We start from the raw sequence: 20216 nt of genomic DNA, 5'->3' as shown, positions 1-20216 counted from the left end.
AGCCTAGGAGTCTGTGGGCATTCCCCCGTATTCTCTACTGCCTCTTAAATCACCAGAGAGCCCATCCCTGTAACCCGTTTCTTCAGTCTGGATTTGGAGAAACCCACCTCGGGATTCACCCAGGGCTCACACAACATCTGAGCAACAAAGAGGCAAAGACAAAGGAAGGAAGGTAGACAGCACAGACATTTTGATCTGAAGGGGTTCTTTGGTTCATACCTACATTGTGCAGAGGTGACCTCAGACTCGCTCAGGGATGGGAGGCGATTGCCAGGGTTTACATGGGGGGGCTGGCCCTGCCCCACCTTTGTCGCCCAGAGTGCCTTGTGCAAGAAGTGATTGGCCCCTACGTTATAAAGGAAGGCCATTCTCCCGTCTCCCTCCCAGGGGCAGAGCGTCTGCCTAGATCCAGGGCGATACCAGCAACCAGACCCACAGCAGGACTGACATGCCAGAGGCACTCACATCCCTTGGTTTTTAAAAGAACAAAGAGGGGGCGCCTGGGTGGCGCAGTCGGTTAAGCGTCCGACTTCAGCCAGGTCACGATCTCGCGGTCCGTGAGTTCGAGCCCCGCGTCGGGCTCTGGGCTGATGGCTCAGAGCCTGGAGCCTGTTTCCGATTCTGTGTCTCTCTCTCTCTCTGCCCCTCCCCCGTTCGTGCTCTGTCTCTCTCTGTCCCAAAAATGAATAAACGTTGAAAAAAAAAATTTAAAAGAACAAAGAGCCTGTAGGTTTTGTGTTTAGCATTATACCACCAACCCACCTGCTGTTCCCGCCCGGGTCCAAACCACTGTCCTCTCTCTCCTGGACCCAGGCCCCAGCTCCTGCTTGGTGTCTCCGCTTCTCTTCCTTTAAAGAGCACCTTGAAAAAGTCACTGTGAGTATATCTTTTTCTATTACCTACACTATCGCCTGGTTTCCTGTGACAGATGGGCCTATTGAGCCCACAGGGCCCGACCCACCCCAGCCCCCGCTTATATCTCATTTCACACAATCCTCCTCATCACTTACTCTGTCCACCCTGGACTTCTTTTCTTAAACACAACTCATTTGTTTCTACCACAGGGCCTTTGTATTTGCTCTTTCCTCTGCCTCCTGGAATGCTCTTCCCCCTGATTTCCCAATGTTCACATCCTTCTCACTTTGCAGGTCTCAGATCAACTGTCACATCGTCAGAAAGAGGCCTTTCCTGAACATCCTATGTTACCAGCAGCCTCGGGGCCAGGTCTTGCCTCTTTGTCATCCAGCCTTGGCCTGCCTGTTTAATCTCTGTCTCCCGGACTAGAATGCCGGCTCGCTGAGAGCAGCAACCACGTTTGTCCGTCTTCCTCGTCACTTCCGCTAGCATGGCATGCTGCCGTCCGCTGGTCAGTGGTATTGGCCTCCCCTGAGAGCTTGTTAAGAAGGTTGGATCTCTTAGCCCCCCGCTCTACCAAATCTCCATTGTAGTTATACCCCGGGATGCTCAAATGCACTGGATAGTTTGGGAAGCAGCGTTCTACCTTGGGGCTTTGAAAACAAAGGTGTTCAACAGAAATATATTAAATCAAGCAATGAGTGAATGACATAGCACGGCATCCCAAGCAAAGATGCAGGCATCGAGCATCCCAGGTCGCTAAATTTGATGGCAGGTCTTCTGGGACTGCAGCAATTGAATTCATTTAATTAAGAAGAGGGATTCCCCAAATGAGGTAAATGCACCTGTGGTTGATCACCAAGTATGTTGGGAAATGAAGGCACAGCGTCTCTGAAAGTGTCTGAAAATCCTACTTCAGTGGACAGGCTCGTCACTGCTCCCGGAGCACTTATCCCTTCTCCTAGTGCCGTTTTAAAAATGATACACCCTGTTCTCATTGGCAATTATTTGAAGCCGAAGGGTATTCAATCACGGTCATGAAAGAGTATAACTAATTTTTTTAACAAAACACATCAGAAGACAGTTCAAAATGAGTGAAGTCTTTCAAGTTACCCACCTTGGATTACTATTGAGCAGAAAAAGCTCCATCCATCTTGGATCTCTGCTATGAATAGGACCGTGTAGACGTACAGGTAGCAAGGAAGTGGAAAGGCATGTAGTTAAAGAAGACTGACCATTTATTGCAGATAAGGGACTGTAGCTAATATTTTCAAGTTTATTTGTTTTGATAGAGACAGCATGCACGTGAGCAGGGGAGGGGGAAAGAGAGACAGAAAGAGAGAGAGAGAGAGAGAGAGAGAGTCCCAAGCAGGCTGCACACTGTCAGCACACAATCTAACCCAGGGCTCTATCCTATGAACCCTGAGATCATGACCTGAGCCGAAATCACGAGCTGGACACTCCACCGAGCCACCCAGGTGCCCCAACTACGGCTAAATTTTTAATTCTTGGTTTTATGGTTCCCAATGTTATTACAAAATGTTTCCCAATGAATACGTATAAGAAGTCTATTATTAGAAATAATAGCAGTGACACCACCAATGCACCAAACAGTTACCCAAACTTCCATCTGTTGGTGTGGGGCAAACAAACACTTTGCGTTAACTCAACATTCCCTTCCCCCAAGATGACTTGAAAGCTCAGGTGCCTGGAGCCTTGGAGAGTAGGGTAAAAAGCCCTCGCTTGCAGCATGGTTTTATGAAAGGTTCCACGTGCATAGATGCTCGTTTCTACCTGTTTCTCTTCTGCAAACAAAAGAACTCGTAAGGCCAGGACAAAATGAACAAAAGGCTAACCACCAACAAGATGGCTTTGCTGGCATTCTGGGTGTGCAGTTGCAGAAGGAAGCAAGCAGCTCTCAATAAAACTGATGAAGCCAGAAGACATTTCCAAGTTATCCCGAAGGGCAATAAACACCGCACAGTACTTTGCCCCTGCCAACAGATCCCAGGACTCAGAAGAACAAGAACAGTGCCTTGTTTCCCAGCCTTATTAATTTATTTTACTTTGCTATTTCATTTTATTTTACTTTATCTGATGTGATTTTATTATTTCACTTTTCCTTACTTGGTTTGACTTTATTTTCTTTTATAAGCACGTCTGTGCTGCATACCCCGAGTCGGACACTGTTCTAAGTGCTTTACAAACACCAGCTTATCCATCTTTCCAGCAATCCTGTAAGGGGGGGGACAATCATGAGCCCCATTTTTCAGATGAAGACACTGAGGCACCGAGAAGGAAAGTTGTCCACCAAGCCCCACTTGCAATCGACTCAGATCATTTTAGGCACTGTAATCGTAGAGCTTCATTCAGACAGCATGGCTAGCTCCAAGAGTCTGGGCCAGTTTGAAGATGTCCCATCGCCCCGTGCAAGAAAAGGATGCGTACCACACAGGCTCTCCCTGCTAGCTGCATCAGGCAGTGTAGGAAGAGAGAGTGGGACTGAGCTTCTCTTCTAACTTATAGGAATGAGGTGGGGGGGGGGCGGGGAAGCTCCAAAGAGGATGAGTAGCTGAAGGGATCTAAACATTTTCAAGTTCTGATACACCGCTTAAATAATTGCACCCCACGGCAGTCAGCTGAGATGCGTGTAAAAGGCACTGAGCTGAAAGACTGAAGAAGCTAGCGGTAGGTTCTGGCCAACCTGCTGTCCAGCGGTATGACTTGGCCCCAGTCATTAACACTGTTCGACCTTCGATTTCCTCGCCGTTAAACTTGACAATGCTACCTTCACCACCCTGAGGGCTAAAGGAAATTGACTTAATAACAGCTCCCGACACACAGTAGGGAGACACAAAAAAATGCCAGATGAGTTCAAATGTAGGGTTGAGATGATCAATGCCTGCACGGTGGATATGTGAAAAAGAATTTGTTTCCCTGAAATTGCATTCTGCCAACAAATTGAAAAACACCACCAATCTGAGAAATGCGCGATATTCATGCTCTTGTGCTGTTTGGTCTTGAATTTTTTATCTCCCAAGAATAATGACCTCAGCCCTGGGCATTTCCAGGGGATTAATGACCAGCGGAATTTAATGACCCCAGCTCCAGCCTAGAGCCGTCCCACATTCCCTGGGTACTCATTAATCCCAGGTAGACCAGCAGCCTTTCTTCTCGCTGCAACAATCATGCCCAAGTTCAGCCCTGCTGCAAGTGGACGGGCCACTGGGACTCCACGCCTTTGCTTCAGTCCCTGGCCTGATCCAGGCTCCAGCCACTGGCTCATTTATTTACAGGGGTAGCCAGACAGTAATTAAAATATGCTAAGGAATTTCCCTGTACTATGGCAGCTGGACCCAATGATGAGCTGCTTCAAATCTGTGCCCCCAACCCCCACCTCCCTTCAACACACACATATTAACTTTTAGGGAGGCAGCTCAGTATTGCTTCACATTTTATGTGGAAGGATTTCATGAGATTTTAATGAGTTTCTACCACTGGAAAAGAAAGCTCACAAAGGATCCATGCAAATTGCTTTGTCTTGTGCAGCAATCCTAGAATGACGACATTCAATATTTGGTTTCTGTAAGGCTATATAGATATGCTGATATATGCACACCGACCCCTAAGCATTTCTGCTCGTAAAAGCTCAAGGTGAAACAGTGCTGCACATGCAAGGTATGGTCTGTAGAACCTGGGGGCTGGATTTCCCCAGTGGACATCTGCTGGCGGGACCACAGGCTGGTCTGTGTCCCCAGCACAAGGCACCGCCTACCTTGATACTCAGTTTTCTCATCAGTCCAATGGGCAAATCGTACAAGTCTCCAAAATTACTCCCTGCTGGAAAAATTCTTAATTCCTGTTAATCAACTGACAGGTGGTTCACATGCCACTATCCTTCTTCCCAGGAATCAGATCAGAAGTAGACGAAGCGAGGCTTAGGAGATGACCGGCATGTATCAGAGAGTTTCATCCCCCCAACAGTCTCTGAGATTGCCCTGATTCTCTGTATTTCTTGACGAGAAGACTAAACTCGGCAAGTGGCAGTATGGAGAGAGGAACCCCAGGGACCCTACTTCTCCCCTCCTCTGTTTTTCCTGGAAGGGTAGGCTTAGGAAAGACTTCTGGGCTGGAGTCAGAAGCCAACGGGGCCAAAGGCTGGGGCTGCAAGGCAGCACTGGAGGTCCACCCTGGGTAGCTGGATGAAGGAGAACCTGGATGAAAACACCAAGACCCAGGGACCAGAGAGATGCCAATAGAGATGAATCATAACACGGAATCCCACGCAGCAACTGGAGCTAAAGAAGCGCTCTTTTAAGAAATGCCTCTTTATTGGTATGTGTTAATGACCATGTGTATATGCATATACTCAGAGCTCATACGCGTATACACCTATGTGTGTATTTGTACTGATACTAACTTACACACACATCTTTGAGTTAAAAATCCCTCTAATTCAAAATCTGCATACCAAGAATGGCCAACTTCTCTTTCAAACTACTTTGCCCTATTTTGTATTTTTTTCATTTCACAATGAGAGCAGCGTTTTGATTTTAGAAACAATATATGTTCATCATCAAAAAGAAGACATTCACCTGTTCCACAAGTGGTTAAGGAAGAAAGTCAAAGCCACCCAATATCCCACCAGCAAATACTCGGGACACAACCCTCTTGGGGAGGGAGAAAAAAGAAACATGGTTTCTGGGTCTAGCCTTCCTTTCCAGTCCAATCCCTGATGGGGACAGGGACTGTGTTTCCCATCTCTGAATTTCCGGGACCTGCCTAAGGAGCAGGTATACACCCTCATAAGTGCTTGTAGATGAACAAAAGACCATGTGACCCCAGGCAAGAAGCCACAAAACACATGTTGTATTTGTATGGCTTTATCCATCAGAGGTGCAAACTTTTTAAGCCAGAAATTACTACAACCCTTTGAGTTGGATGGTATTGGCAACAGGGTAGGTGGCTTCTAGGAGAGCTCCTTATCTCAGTTCAATGCTAAAAAGAAGTCTCAATGATATTAATAACACTGTAACCACCAGCTGATAAATGTCACCATGGGTTGTATACCTACGACCCCATTTGGTCTTCATGAGAACCGTATGAGATAGGTACAACTGCCCGATGGGCAAGTTATTTCCTGAAAGTCAAACACCTAGAGAGTTCTAAAGCCTTGGGTTTAAGGACTCGGTGAAGTAAAGCCAACTCTTAGACTTTTTCCCATGGTACCCACCAAGTTCTCACTGTAGTCGACGGTTGTCTCCTCGCCTCTCAATTTCTCCTTCCCTTGCTCTCTCTAAATTTCAAAACCCCAGAGCTAATTCTCTGCTAAGTTTCTCTGAACACCTTCCAGCAGCCCCTTGGAACTACTGACTCAGAATGAGGAGGGGGAGAAAAAGTCAGGAAAGAACATTTTTTTTTTTATCATTGAGAAATCAGAAGCACAGAGAGAGGGTATGAGTCCTCCAATGTCATTCAGGGTCAGGCCTTCGACCTTCCCAATTCTTTCCAGCACTTCTCACCATCTCTGCTCTCCACCACTTGCTACGACCTTCCAGGATCGCCCATCCCAAAGGCCTTCACCGTCACAAATTATATATATATTGTTTAGCTGAGTCCTTGGATACGTTTAAGTCATTGTTTGAAACACATGCCTTCTGTTGTCTCTGCGAAAATTTTCGGTCGATTAAGCAACAATAACCTAGATTATTCTATGGGTATCTCGGGATGCTCGCCCAGAATACTGTATATAAATTCCATTGTATCGTAGTCAATTAAACTCCATTGTCTATAAAAGTCACCTGTCTGACTTGGGGGAAAGTGGATATGAATGCAAAAGACCCAACAACGTGTTGCAAGTGAAATCTAACCGAGAAATGTATGCCACTCAACTTGAAAGAAGAAAGAGCAAAAGCCATATTTTTGGTGCCTGGAAGCTGTGTGGTGATTTTCTGACACCACGCTGTTGGGGGAGGGAGGCGCCCGAACTTGAACTACCTCTGAAAACTAAGACAACGAAGACAAAGAATACTTTTTTTTTTTTGTCATTCTTTGCTCAAATGAAAGAAACTTGTCACTCCAACTTCACAAGACGGTGCTCGAAGATGAAATGTTCAACCCCACTGGGACAGCCATTTTTTTTTGCTGTTATTACAGAAGAAAATTATAACCATAAAAATGTCCAATTTAGAAAAAAAGGTGCCACTTTAGTGTCATTTGCATAAAAGCTGTTACACACAAATTGTTATAAAGACAAATGTGTAGTACTCTTGTTGAAAATTGCTTATATCTTGGGTGCTTCGTCTCAAACGACATAAAGGCCTCTTCAAACTGAAATTCATTCTCAGGTAAATAAAGCTGAAAGCGAAATTTCACCTATTTGAAAGTACGTGAGTGGTTTTTCATGTTGTCTTAAACAGGTTCTGAGAGGCTGGCCCTCGCGCCCTCCCTTTGCTGGCCTTGGCCTTCCATCGACTGGAGGCAGCCCCCTCCCCACCGGGTCCCACTTGTGCTGATGCTGGTGATGGGCCAAGTCCTGGCACCCGGGGTGCCTTGTAGGTACAGGCAGGGCAGGGGTGGGAAAGAAGAGGGTCTGAGTTGGGAAGGAGCTGATGACCCTGCCTTCTCTGAAAATTAACACGCGAACTGCATACTGTCTCGCCTTCTAGAGACTTCCCCGGCAGAAACTGGGTTCACTCCCCACCTCCCACGTTAACCATCACATAGAACTTTTACCATTGTTTCAACTTAACGCCTCTTTCAATTTTCCACACTTCCCTTTCTGCCTGGAATGACCTGACTAATCCTGAAATTTTTCCGCTTATTCCTTAAGAGTCGTCTCAAGTGACTGATTTTTTTTCCCTTACTGTCCATTGCCAGCTGCTTGCCTCCTCTTCTGCTATTCCCACACAGATATTAACATTAGTTCATTACTATTAAGCAATCGACTGATTAGCATTCACTTACCACACTCCGTGAGGACTCCCCTCCCAGCTGTCCCTCCCACTTGATGACAGAATCTATGTCTAGTGTATTCCTACATTCCAGTTCCAGGGCCATGACCGTCCGAGAGAAGCCACTCAAGAAAGTCCTACTGAACCCATGGATGCCGGCTATGTATTCAATAATGTGATGCATTTTTAGTGAACTTCCAATTTTAAAGCACTGCCATTAAAATACCGATCCGAACTAACCTATTTTAACCAGGCAAATTTAGAGCCTCGTAACAACGGTCGTGTGTGGTTGTGTCTTATTTTCTTTGTGTGAAAACTTTACTGAGAAATAACTTACGTTAAAAATGCACGCATTTAATGTACACATTTCGATGAGTTTGCACATGGCCGTCTGCTCATGATACCGTCACCACCATGAAGATACTAAACGTATCCATCACCTCTCAAATTGACCTTGTTTTCTTGTCTGTGTGTGTGTGTGTGTGTGTGTATGTGTCTGTGTGTGTGTGTTAAGAATATTTAGCATGAGATCTATCCTAAACATCGATCATATCTTAACATAATTTGAAGCACACAATAGTGTATCGCTTCCTATAGTCTCTTGGTTGACGGTACATGGCTCCAACTTACTCACCTTGCACAACTAAAACTACACCCACTGAGTAGCAGTCTCCCGTGCCCCCGCCCCCATCCACCATCCCAGTCTCTGCTTTTATGGGTTTTGACTATCATGGAATTGTGCAGTATGTGTCTTTCTGTTACTGGCTTATTTCATGTAACACAATGCCCTCGAGGTTCATTCGTGTTGTTGCAAATGATAGTATTTCCTTTTTACTTAAGGCCAAATAATACTCCATTATACGTACATACCATATTTTTCAGCTCTACTGAAGCGTAACTTGTGTACAAAGATTATATAGAATTAACGTATAAGTTGCGTGAATTTGGACATATGCACGACTGTTACCATTACCACGATAGGAGGTAATAAACATATCCAACGCCTCCAGAGTATCCTGGTGTCCCTTTGGCTGTGTGTGTGTGCGTGCGTGTGTGTGTGTGTACCAAAGACACTTTACACATCTATCTTCTTAACACATTTTTTCCAGCTTTAGAAAAGTATATTTTCCCAAATATATAATCTAAAAATATATGTATTCTAGGTATAGTTGACAAATCAAATTACAAGATATTTCATGTACACCATGTGATGATTTGATATATGTATTCATTGTGAAAGAATCTCCACCCTCAAGTTAATTCATACATTCATCCCCTCACATAGTTCCTTTATTTTCTTTTTAATTTTTTTGGTGAGGATGCTTAAGGTCTACTCTTCGCAAATTTCAAATATACAATACAGTATTATTAACTACAGTCACCATGTTATGCACCAGGTTTCCAGAACTCGTTCATCTTATAACAGAAAGTTTGTACCCTTGGACTAACCTCTCTTCCCTTTCTCTCCCCGCCCCCCACCCCCATAGGCCCTGGTCACCACCATTCTACTCTTCATTCTATAAGATATACTTTCCTTGTTTTGTTTTGTTTTGCTTTGTTTTGTTTTGTTTTGTTTTTTGGCTAAGATTCAACATACATGGGATCTTATGCAGTATTTGCCACTCTCTGTCCTATTTCACTTAGCATAATGCCCCCACACAAAATAACCAAATTGGACGCACTCTGACACCAAACACAAAAATCAACTTAAAACACATTGTATACTTAGAAAACCATAAAACTACTAGACGAAATCATTGAGAAAGAGCTCCCTAACATCGGCCTTGGCAATGACTTTTTGCATTTGACACCAAAAGCAAAGGCAATGAAAGCAAAAATAAACAAATGAGACGCTACCAAACTAAAAACTGTTCTGCGTCACAACAACAGAATTCAAAGGTGCCTAACGGCATGGAAAAAAATATGTATAAGTCATATATCTGATAGTGGGTTAATACCCAAAATACATAAGGAACTCCTACAAGTCAATAGCAAAAAAAGTCATAATAACCCCACTGAAATACAGGCAAGCAACATTTCTGAATAGACATTTCTCCAAAGAAGACATCCAGATGGCCAACAGACACATGAAAAGAGGCTCACCATCCCTCATCATCAGGGGCACGTAAATCAAAACCACAATGAGATATCACCTCACAGCTGTCAGAAAGGCTGGGATCAAAAAGACAAGAGACAAGTGCTGGCGAGGGTGCGGAGAAGAGGGAACCCTCGTGCACTGTTGGTGGTTACTTAAGTTGCCGCAGTCACTGTGGAAACAGTGTAGATGTTCCTCCAAAAATGGGAAATAGAACTGCCATAGGATCCAGCAATCTCCCATCTGTGTACATATCAGAAGGCAATGAAATCACTCTCTTGAAGACATACCTGCGCCTCCACACTTAGTGCACTGTTATTTGCGAGATCCAACACACGGAAACGACCTAAGTATCCCCCGATGGATGACTGAATAAAGAACACGTGGTATACGTATACACAAATGGAATATTGCCCGGCAGCGAAAAAGAAGGAAATCCCGCCATTTGTGACACGTACGTGCTTTTGTTTGTTTTTGATTTTGCAGATCTTAAGTTTCTCTCTAAATGGGAAGGAATGAAACAAAGAACACTCCTAAAGACATCTCTCGTTCTCTTTCATGCTGGTCCCTAGCTTTGAGTTCCTATAAGCAAAGAAATTTACTTTTAATGAACACCTACTACATGCCAGGGATTCTGTCCAAACCAGAGGAGCCACAGAAATAGACGAGAGCACTCCGCTCCTCTGAACCACAGCATGTACTTCCTGAGTCAAAACGTTTGTCTTCACATACCTACCATTTACATACACTCCCATCATTTTTTTTCCCCTCGGGTAGAAGAATGATTATTATAACACCTATTTTTCCCACTGACGGTAGCAGGTGAAACATTTGTGTCAATAACGTCAGAGGGCCAGACACCTAGATTTTTCTACCTGGGAAGTTAGAAGGGGCAGGTGAAACATTTGTGTCAATAACGTCAGAGGGCCAGACACCTAGATTTTTCTACCTGGGAAGTTAGAAGGGGCAGGTGAAACATTTGTGTCAATAACGTCAGAGGGCCAGACACCTAGATTTTTCTACCTGGGAAGTTAGAAGGGGAAAAAAAAATAAATTTTTAGGTTACGAAAAATATTCCCTATCTACTTATTCTTGAAGTGAACGTTCAAGAAAATAAATATTTTGTTCGGGACTTCCAGGAGACGGGAACGTTTATAATTGCGAAATGGAAAGGACTTTCCAGTGAATGCGGTGAAACAAGTGACGACTCAGACTTTATATCTTCAAAATGAAAACAAAAGCAGGAGTATTCAGCTCGGGGATGCATGCAAATTTTCTGCCACATTTTTCAACTTCTGCTTTTTTTCTGACAAAGTACCACCTGGGAAAAGCATTGCTCGAGCCATGTGGCTGACGGAGACGGTAAGAGGCTTTGGATCTTCTTTAAGGAAGGAACACCACAGTCCTCGGGGGGGGGGGGGGGATGTCTCCCTCTATTATAGAAGAGCTTAAAGATGCAGAGAGAAGAGAAGGTGATTATGTTAAAGGTCACGGGTCCCCACGAGTTAAGAGGAAAGTGGTGGCCACCTATCCCTGGCTGAATTGGATGAGGAGGCGATTTTGCTCAGGCCAACTCCTCAAGGCTCGTCTAAATTGGACATTCATGAAGCCACTGACGGTAAGGCGGAAAAGGAAACCGTGAAGATGGAAAGAATTATGTTGTTCTTTCAGAATGTCTCGTGCAATCTGGAAACACTATCTATCTAAGAAGATCTGCACAGCCATGATTACATGTAGTCTGAGAATGTATGTATCACGATAAGCATGGGATTAAAGAATATCAAAATTCCCACAGAACCATCATGCACAGGTTTGGGAGCCTAAGGGGGCCGCACTAAGAGCGCCCCGTCCCCCCACGTGTAATTTTGAAACGTATTGAGAAGCCAACCAGCGTCAGCGGATAGAAGCCACGTGATGCCTGGTTACTGATCAAGCCACTCATGGGGAAGCATGAGAAGCTTGTATCTGCAGGTAGATGGCTTTCCCGACACCTGTGCCCCGAAGGGCCTCAGCATCGTCGGGGGCGGCGGGGGGTGGGGACTTGGCCCTTGTATAAAACCAGCAGCACCCAGGAATGAGCAGAACTCACATTTTCTGGGCAGAAAGCTTCCAGTAGAAGAAATAAGAGAGATCTGAACGCCTCTCAGGCATTCCAGGACGCTCCTTCCAAAGCAGTTCCCAGTTAGTGAGGGAACCCCTCAGGAAAGAGCAAAGAGCCAGGGATTGGCCAGAAGTATCTTCTAGCAGAATCCACCCCCCCCCCCACTCCCGGGAGGAAATTCCAGGGAGGGGGGTGGGGGTCAGAGAGCTCCCTGTTCTGCTCCAACAGCAGGTTCCAAGTGGGGGACAGCTTTCCCCCAAACACAGAGATCAGAGGAGTCTCAGCACCCAGATTGAAGATGGCGTCGCACAGGGTTGGAGACCACGTCCTCGGGAGAGCGGTGGGGAGATCTGGGCACAGTCACCCCCAGAGAAAAGTTGCGAAAGCAGCCAACACGCTTTTTTTTTTTTTTTTTTTTTGCGGGGGCGTTCTCTGGGATTCCAGATGGAAACCTCAGAGCGGTGGTAGAAGTTGCTGGAGACAGACTTCCGCTCAGCGCAAGGACAAACTTTCTAACAGTTGGGGCGCGCCTGACGAGCCGCCTCGGTAGGGAGTGAGGTGCTCATCTCCGGAAGTGTGTCAGCAGAAGCTGTGGCCCCGGCTTTCTGGGATGCTGAGAAGGGGGGTGCCTGCCGTGGGTGGGAGGAAAACTAGACGATTTTGAGGTTTGGTTTTTTTTTTTTTTTTTTCCCCTGAGAGGCTGCCTTTCTCTGTCTGTGCCCCTTCCGAAGACAGACTCGAGGCATTCTGGGGTCGCCCTGCGCTTTGAGACTGTGCCCGCCCAACTCTTAGCAAGTACATACAGTCCCGGAGTGTCAGAGCCACTATCTATGGAGAAAAACCTGCAGATTTTGCCGTGATGCAATCGATCACCCTTTAAACCTCTTTGCCAAACGCCCTTTATGCCCTAGTCGAAATGAGGGACAACGTTTGAGAGCACGTACCATTAACTGTTCCAGGTAGGTCTGTACTTACTAACGATTTCAGTCTGTGCAGCAGCCCTTCCAGGCACTGTTCCCTGCCGGATCCAGGCAATAACTCGGCATGTCCATACGGCTAGCTAGTTAGTGGCAGAAACGGGATTCGGAATCCAGGCAGCCTGACGGTGAAGCCTGTGCACTTAGCCGGTGGGCCAAGCCTCTCCCCAGCCTGGTGAGGCTCTCGAGCCACACTCTGTCACCGACCTGGGCTCCGGAGAGGTCGTTCTCCATCCAAGGAGGCATAGTCTCCTCTCTGTTCTCGTCAAACTAGCTTCAAGATGCATCCCAAGGGCACCCCTCTCTCTGCTCCATGCCCTTCGCTTCGGCAGAAATTATTTGAGTGTCTCAATCCCCGCGTCTCTCTGTTTCGCGCGGCTGCACGGGAGGGCTTCCCCCGAGGGCCGAATGTGTGCCCTTGGGGTCCCGGTGAGCAGACCTCCAATAAGTGTTTGTTGAGTGAATACGCAAACCGACCTTTTCGGTCTGCACAGACAATTCCTTCCGTTACATGCTTCAGCGAACGCCAGGGGTTCATAAATGAGAGTTTAGCGGAGAAGGTAGTCTGGGTATTTGAAAGCCCCTGGATTCTGGCTGTCCGTGAACAGGGGCGCTTTACCGGGGCGAGAGCTGCCTCTGGCCTGTTGGTACGTTCCAAGAAGCAAATGCACGTGGGATTCGGGGTGCCAAAGATTTATTAGGGGGAACATGTGAGGAACGAAAAGACAGCCGGGGGCCGGCAGGGTCATCGGACTATGTTGTAGGTCTGACCCTAGTGACTGAGGGAGGGTCCTTCCAACAAGGAAGACGGAGGGGGCTTTGAGGGAGCCCTTGAGCAAAGTGGCCCGACACACGAGGCACGGGTTTTCCCGGAAAGGGCCTGCCGTGCTCAGGGACCGGCGGGGAGTGGCCTGTGGGACCCGCAGCCCAAGCCCTGCCGTGGTGATTGAGGGGGTCCAGGTCCTTGCAGCGGGCCCGTTGGGTCAGTCATGCTCTGGAGCTCCAAGGGTGTCTTCTCACGAGTCGTACAGACAGCCGTCTCCCCCAGACGAGCAGACACCGCTGAGCTGGGCTGTGTGCTCTCCGCGGGTCCCCTAAGGTGTGTCCCAGGGGAAGACAGAGGCCAGCGTCTCCTGAAGATGCCCGTGACTGTTTGTCCCTCTCATGGTGCCGACCTGCTCACCGTGAACCGGGTGCGTTACACTCGCCCGCCTTAGTCTCCCTGGTCTAAATGTAATGCAGAACGTTGAAGGGAGAGTCACTGGACGTCCGCCCAGGACAGAGGTGGCCGAGACGTGTACGGACAGTTCCGGAGAGGGGAGACGTCGGCTGAAGCTGGGCGGAGGCGGTGGGTTTTAGAACGGCCACGGCCACGGCCACGGCCACGGCCACGGCTGACAGTCAGGATGGCCGGCAATCATTTGTGCCTGTAATTTGCCAGGCCCCGGGAGGAGCACCTGACGAGTATGAGATTGATGAGTCCGTGCTGCTCTTACCCAGCCGTTTTGCAGAGAAGGAAACCGAGGCACAAACAGTTGCAAAACTGGCCCGACGCCCGGCACCTGATGAGCTGGAGCTGGGATTCACACTCAGGTACCCCAGCTCTGGAGACCACGCCCCGAGGTGCTGTGCTCCACCAAAGGAGGGAGGAGGGCAGACCGGAAGGTCCACAAGAGGCAGCCTGGGAAGATAGAATCATCCAGACTTGGGCAGAATTCCGCCCTCCCCCCCCCCCCCCCCCCCCCCCCGCCACCACCGCCCGGGGCGCTGGGCACATTCAATGACTAAACACCATGCTGGAGAAGTTAGCACAGGAGACGCCAAGGGGGCCGAGCCTGGGCCATGAGGACCTTGGCCCTCGTCTGCACGCACGGCCGTGACTTGTCCCAGGTCCCCTTCCTCTGACCACAGGTGGATGTACTGAGACTTTGAACTTTGCCACGTCCTCTGCAAACCCAGCATTTCTGTGGGTCTGTGCACGTGCTCGTGTGCACACGAGTGTGTGGACTTAGGCCTGGGAATCCTCTTTGTCCAAGCGTGTTTTAAGAACATTTGCAGGGGTGCCTGGGGGGCATCCACTCTGATCCTGGCTCGGGTCACGATCTCGCCCTTCCTGAGTTCGAGCCCCGCATCGCGCTCCACTCTGGCAGCACGGAGCCTGCTTGGGATTCTCCCTCTTTCCCTTGCTCTCTGCCCCTGCCCCCCCCCCCACCCCCGGCCTCTCTCTCTGGACATAAATAAACTTTAAAAAAAGCAACATTTGCAAACCCTGGAGTAGCAAGTGAGTCTCCCCACGTGTCCTGAATTCAAGAGTGTCAAGTGCACAGCCCCCACAGATGACCCAGGTCCCGTAGCGCCCACCCCCTGTCCTACACAGTCGTGTCAGGTAAAGGGCTTGGGGCAGAACCTGCGGTTTAAAAACTAAGTCGCCGGGCGATGCCAGGCAACGTGCGGAGCCTCCTAAGAGAGAGGCCAGAGCACTCCCACCTTCGTCATTCTGCAGGTACTAATTGAACACTTGCTACGTGCCAGACCTCACGCTGGGTAGACACCCGTGAGCTTGTAGCAGGAGGCAGAAAATAACTGGCTAAATACAAACCACCGTCAAAGATGAAAAGGAAAGTGGGGCGAGAAGAGACCCCAGGAGAGGAGGGGCATTCCCTGCAGGGGAAATGGCTCCTGAGGCATCGAGCGGGGCACATCTGGGTCACGCACGCTCCTGCCGGTTGGGGACCAGTGAACACAAAGCATGGAGGTGAGCCAGGCAGGCTGGTGGGACCGAAATGCAACAGATAAGTGTGCAAAAGTTAGAAGAGATAGATCATGGAGGGTCTTGAAATCCTGCTAAGGACTTGGGTTTTCTTTCCTTTTTTTTAAATTGTTTTTAATGTTTATTTTTGAGAGAGACCAAGCTGAGCAGGGGAGGGGCAGAGAGAGAAGGAGACACAGAATCCAAAGCAGGCTCCGGGCTCCAGGCTCCGAGCTGTCAGCACAGAGCCCGACGCAGGGCTCGAACCCACAAACCACGAGATCATGACCTGAGCGGAAGTCTGACACTCAACCGACTGAGCCACCCAGGCGCCCCAGGACTTGGGTTTTCGACTGAGGGAGATGCTCAGTTACAGGGTATTTTTTTTTTTTCATTACTATGCTTTATTTTCTGGAGCAGTTTTAGGTTTACAGAAAATTGACGGAAGAGCACAAGAGGATTTCCACATCATATTCATCCAGCACACAAGTTTCCCAGATTATTCCTACCTTGCATTAGCGTGTGTTGCATTGGATACATTTGTTATGCTTTTTAAAGGTTATTTATTTATTTGGAGAGAGAGAGAGAGAGGGAGAGACAGAGAGAGAGCACAAGTATGGGAGGGGCAGGGAGAGAGTGAGAGAGAGAGAATCCCAAGCAGATTCCACACGGTCAGCACAGAGCCCGATGTGGGGCTCGAACCCAGAAACCATGAGATCATGACCTGAGCCGAAGTCAAGAGTCGATGCTTAACCAACTGAGTCACCCAGGCGCCCCTACATTTGTTACAATGAATGAGCCAATGTCGATACATTATTATCAGTTAAACTGCATGGTCTATATTGGGGTTCACTCCTTATGTCCTGCAAAAGCTTTGGCAAGAATGCACTTGCCACGTTTCTCCCGTGACAGGAACACACGGAATAGGTTCATTGCCCTAAAATGTCCTGTCCTCCATCTATTCAACCCTCAGCCACCCCTCAAGCCCCCGCCAACCACTGACCTTCTCTCTCTGTGGCTTGACAGCTTGTTCCTTTTGTTGGCTCAGTAGTATTCCATCGGCTGGATGTACCACGGTTTGTTAATCTGTTTATCTGAACACCTAAATGAGTCGTTTGCTCAGAACTTTCTCGGTGGCCGGTTTTGGACGATGACCAATAAACTACTAGAAAGATTCATGTGCAGATTCTTTCTTCCCGTGGACGTTACTTTTCTCATCTGGGCAAGTACTTGGGAGCGGGGTGGAGGGGGGTCGTATGGTCCGAATACATTCGGCTTTATGAGGCACCACCAAACTCCCTCCCGGAGGAACAATTGGATCTGACCGGAGGGTTCAAACATTCGTGTGTCTGCTGGTGGAGGAAAGACCCCGGCAGGCGAGGCTGCAGGCTGGGTGACCTCAGCACAACAGGTGCAACCAGTCCAGGCAGGGGGTAGGCGGCCACAGCTGAGCGTGGAGGGAACAGGAGACTCCCAGAAAAGGGCGGAGTTTGAGGAGTAGCTCCGTTTTGCACGAGGAAATTCCGGTTTTGCACAGGAGTAGCTCTGTTTCTGATCCATGAGACGACTGTGTTTGCAAACAGGTGCTACATTTAAGATCCCCACCCTGGTGACCTTCGTTCCGTGATCAGCAAACACCTGGCTGGAACAGGAAGCCAAAGGTCCAGAAAAGGCTCCGAGTGGTTCCCGCAGTTCAAGAAGAAGGTTTCGTACAGTATCTGAACCTAACAATTTAGCGGGATTCAGTGTCTCCGTCTCTCTCCTAGGGGGAAAACCCGACTAAATATATGTTCTATCGAAAATTGTTGTTTTTATTGTTATCAACCAGGACAAGTGAGGTGCTGTTTCATATTTAGCAACATATAATTTACCTCTTATACATCTTCCTTTAAACTTGTGGTTACCTTGTCTCAAGGTGAACAGCCGCCAACAATGAATTATTGTCATTATCTTATAATCAAACGCAGAGCCGCCGACAATGGATGTCATTACGTCCTAATGGGGGAATAAACAGCCAATTCGACAATGGTCATTATGGCAGCAAAATTTAATAACGCTCTGACTCCGCCCGCCCCGCTTCTTATTCTCCACACCAATTACGACTGTTTTCAAGTGTTTCTTCCTACATTGTCTGAATCCCAGTTAGCAAAATGATTGTTTAGCAAATGCAATCTGGCAGCAGGAACAGAGGAATTCTGCTCCTCTAAGCTGTGAGCCGGGGAAAGGAGGCAGAGTCTGTGTTCTGGGGGAATGTGCTCACCTGGCAGAGGAGGGGATGGAGGGAGAAGGAATCTGGGAGGGTTTGCAAGGCAAAGCCGAGCGCTCACGGACGCTCTGATAAGTACCGCACGTTCATCAGTCCCTGCACGGCCTCGTGACGGAAGTATTTCCAGTCTCGCTTTGCGCACGTGGAACCCGAGGCGTCGCAAGGTTGAATGATTTCTCGAGGAAGGGCGGCCAAGAGGTGCTACAGCTGGCCTGAATTCTGAAGGTGGGGTCTCCGAGGCTGCCTTTGATCCAGCAAGGTATATGCTTTCCCTGCAACCTCCAGCTGCTGGCCACTGCACAGTCGGGCATCCAGGCATTTGTTTTATACGTTCTCAATAAATAGCGAACCCGGGTGCTGCGAACTTGCCGTGTGCCGGGGGCCAGGACTCACTGCCACCTGCCTGTGACCCGCCGGCGCTCTCTTGCCCCCTCAGCTTTGGGTTGGGTCTCATGCTCCTGGATCAGAGGTCAGCAGACCAAACCGCACCTGCCACCGGGTTTCGTAAATCAAGGTTTATAGACATGTAGCCACGGGCCCTTCGTTTCGCACTGCAACGGGGGAGGGGGATCGTGGGACAGACACAGCACGGCCCGTGGGCTTTGCTACCTGGCCCTGTGCGGAAAATGTCTGCTGACCTCCGCCTTCAGTGATCTAAGGAGAAAGTCGCATGCCAAGAGGCATGTCCCCGGGAGAGACGTGAGCCAGGACCGGCTCTCGGAATGGTGGGAGGGCTTAAGGCACGGCTCTGAACCTCGACAGCCCGTGCCATGGAGGATGGACACCTCAGTTCCTCTGGCCTCTGTCTCCGTATCTGCAAGAGAGCGTGACCCCCTCTCTCCACAGTGCGGTCTGAGGGTGACACGAATCCATAGCTTTCGAACACTTAGGAGCTTCGACACTTTGACGCCCGGAGCGCAAAAAAAAAAAAAAAAAAAAAAAAAAATTATCTGTTACTATCGCTGTTTTCTTCTTCTAAATTTTATTATTCCGGAAAAAATGAATTACCAGACGCATTTGTTTGCCATTCCATCGGCCCGGTCTACTCATGCAATCCGAAAACAAGTGCCAGGGGCAGCAAGCCCCAGGTACCTCGTCCTTCCTTGGCCTTCCTGGCCCTTCCTTCCTGGCCCTTCCCCTTTTCTTCCTCCCCTGGGCTTCCTCTGGAGGGGTTGCCAGATCTCGGAAATAAAAACACAGGTGTCCAGTTAAATTTGAATTTCAAATAGACATGCAAGAACTTTCTTTAGGATAAGTTTGTCCCATGCAGCATTGGACCTGAACTTGACATTTCCCTCATCTGGAGGCTCTTCAGGGAGGGGGTCCCTCCGTGGTGGAATCTTCCCTCCCCAGCGGGGCTCACCCCGTGGACTGGAAGGCCGGCCCCTCCTGGACCACAACAAGCTGACATCACCCTTAGAACAATGACCCCCGCTTACCGCCCCCCCACTCAGGCCCCTCTGTCCCCCAGAGGGACAGGCAGGACAGCTCAGAGTGGACCCTTCAGCCCCAAAGTTGGCTACTGAGCCTAACAGGTATAATTGTGTAACCTGAGTTTCCCAGTTGGTGCAGATGGGGCACTGAAACGAGGTCACACAGCATTCCCAAAGCCACCAGCATATCGCTGTCTGCCTCTTCCTAGGATTGGAGTCGCCCGGACCCCCGCATCAAAGTACCCGACTTGTTTCTGGAGCTGCTGGGCCCTGCACCTGCCACCTCCTTCCCTCTCTCCCTGGAAGCTGCCACAGGGCTGGGCCCCCACTGGGGGTGCTGCTGATGGTGGGTGGGGGGGGGGACACTCGGGCTTGGCTGTCTGTGGCAATCCTGTCTCCGGTGTCATGTACCCCGGTGCCCTGTGACTGTCCCGGGCCACGGCACCCATTGCCCTCCACGCACCGAGACCTGGCCAGCCTTGCCAGCCCACCTCCCTCTTCCAGGCCAGGTGTTTCTCAGAAGTCTCTTCTGCCTCTGGCCGTGGCCTCTGGAAGGCCCCACTCTGCCCGGGTCTCACACGCCTGATGGGAGTTACAAACAAAGCGGACAAGTGGTATTTGCCTTCCAAGGTCAGCACGGTCAATACTCAAGATGAGATTCTCAGTAGGCCTGAGTACAGTGGTCCAGCGGGGAAGGGATTGGAGAGTGGAGACTTTCTTGTTTATAGCTGTATCTCCAGGGCCCAAGAAGACCTCCTGTGTGTTCACTGATCTCTGGTACTCGAAT

Source organism: Leopardus geoffroyi, chromosome B3, assembly GCF_018350155.1.
Source record: "Leopardus geoffroyi isolate Oge1 chromosome B3, O.geoffroyi_Oge1_pat1.0, whole genome shotgun sequence".
NCBI lineage: Eukaryota > Metazoa > Chordata > Mammalia > Carnivora > Felidae > Leopardus > Leopardus geoffroyi.
The sequence above is the reverse complement of the archived record's forward strand: the minus strand, read 5'-3'. Positions refer to the sequence as shown.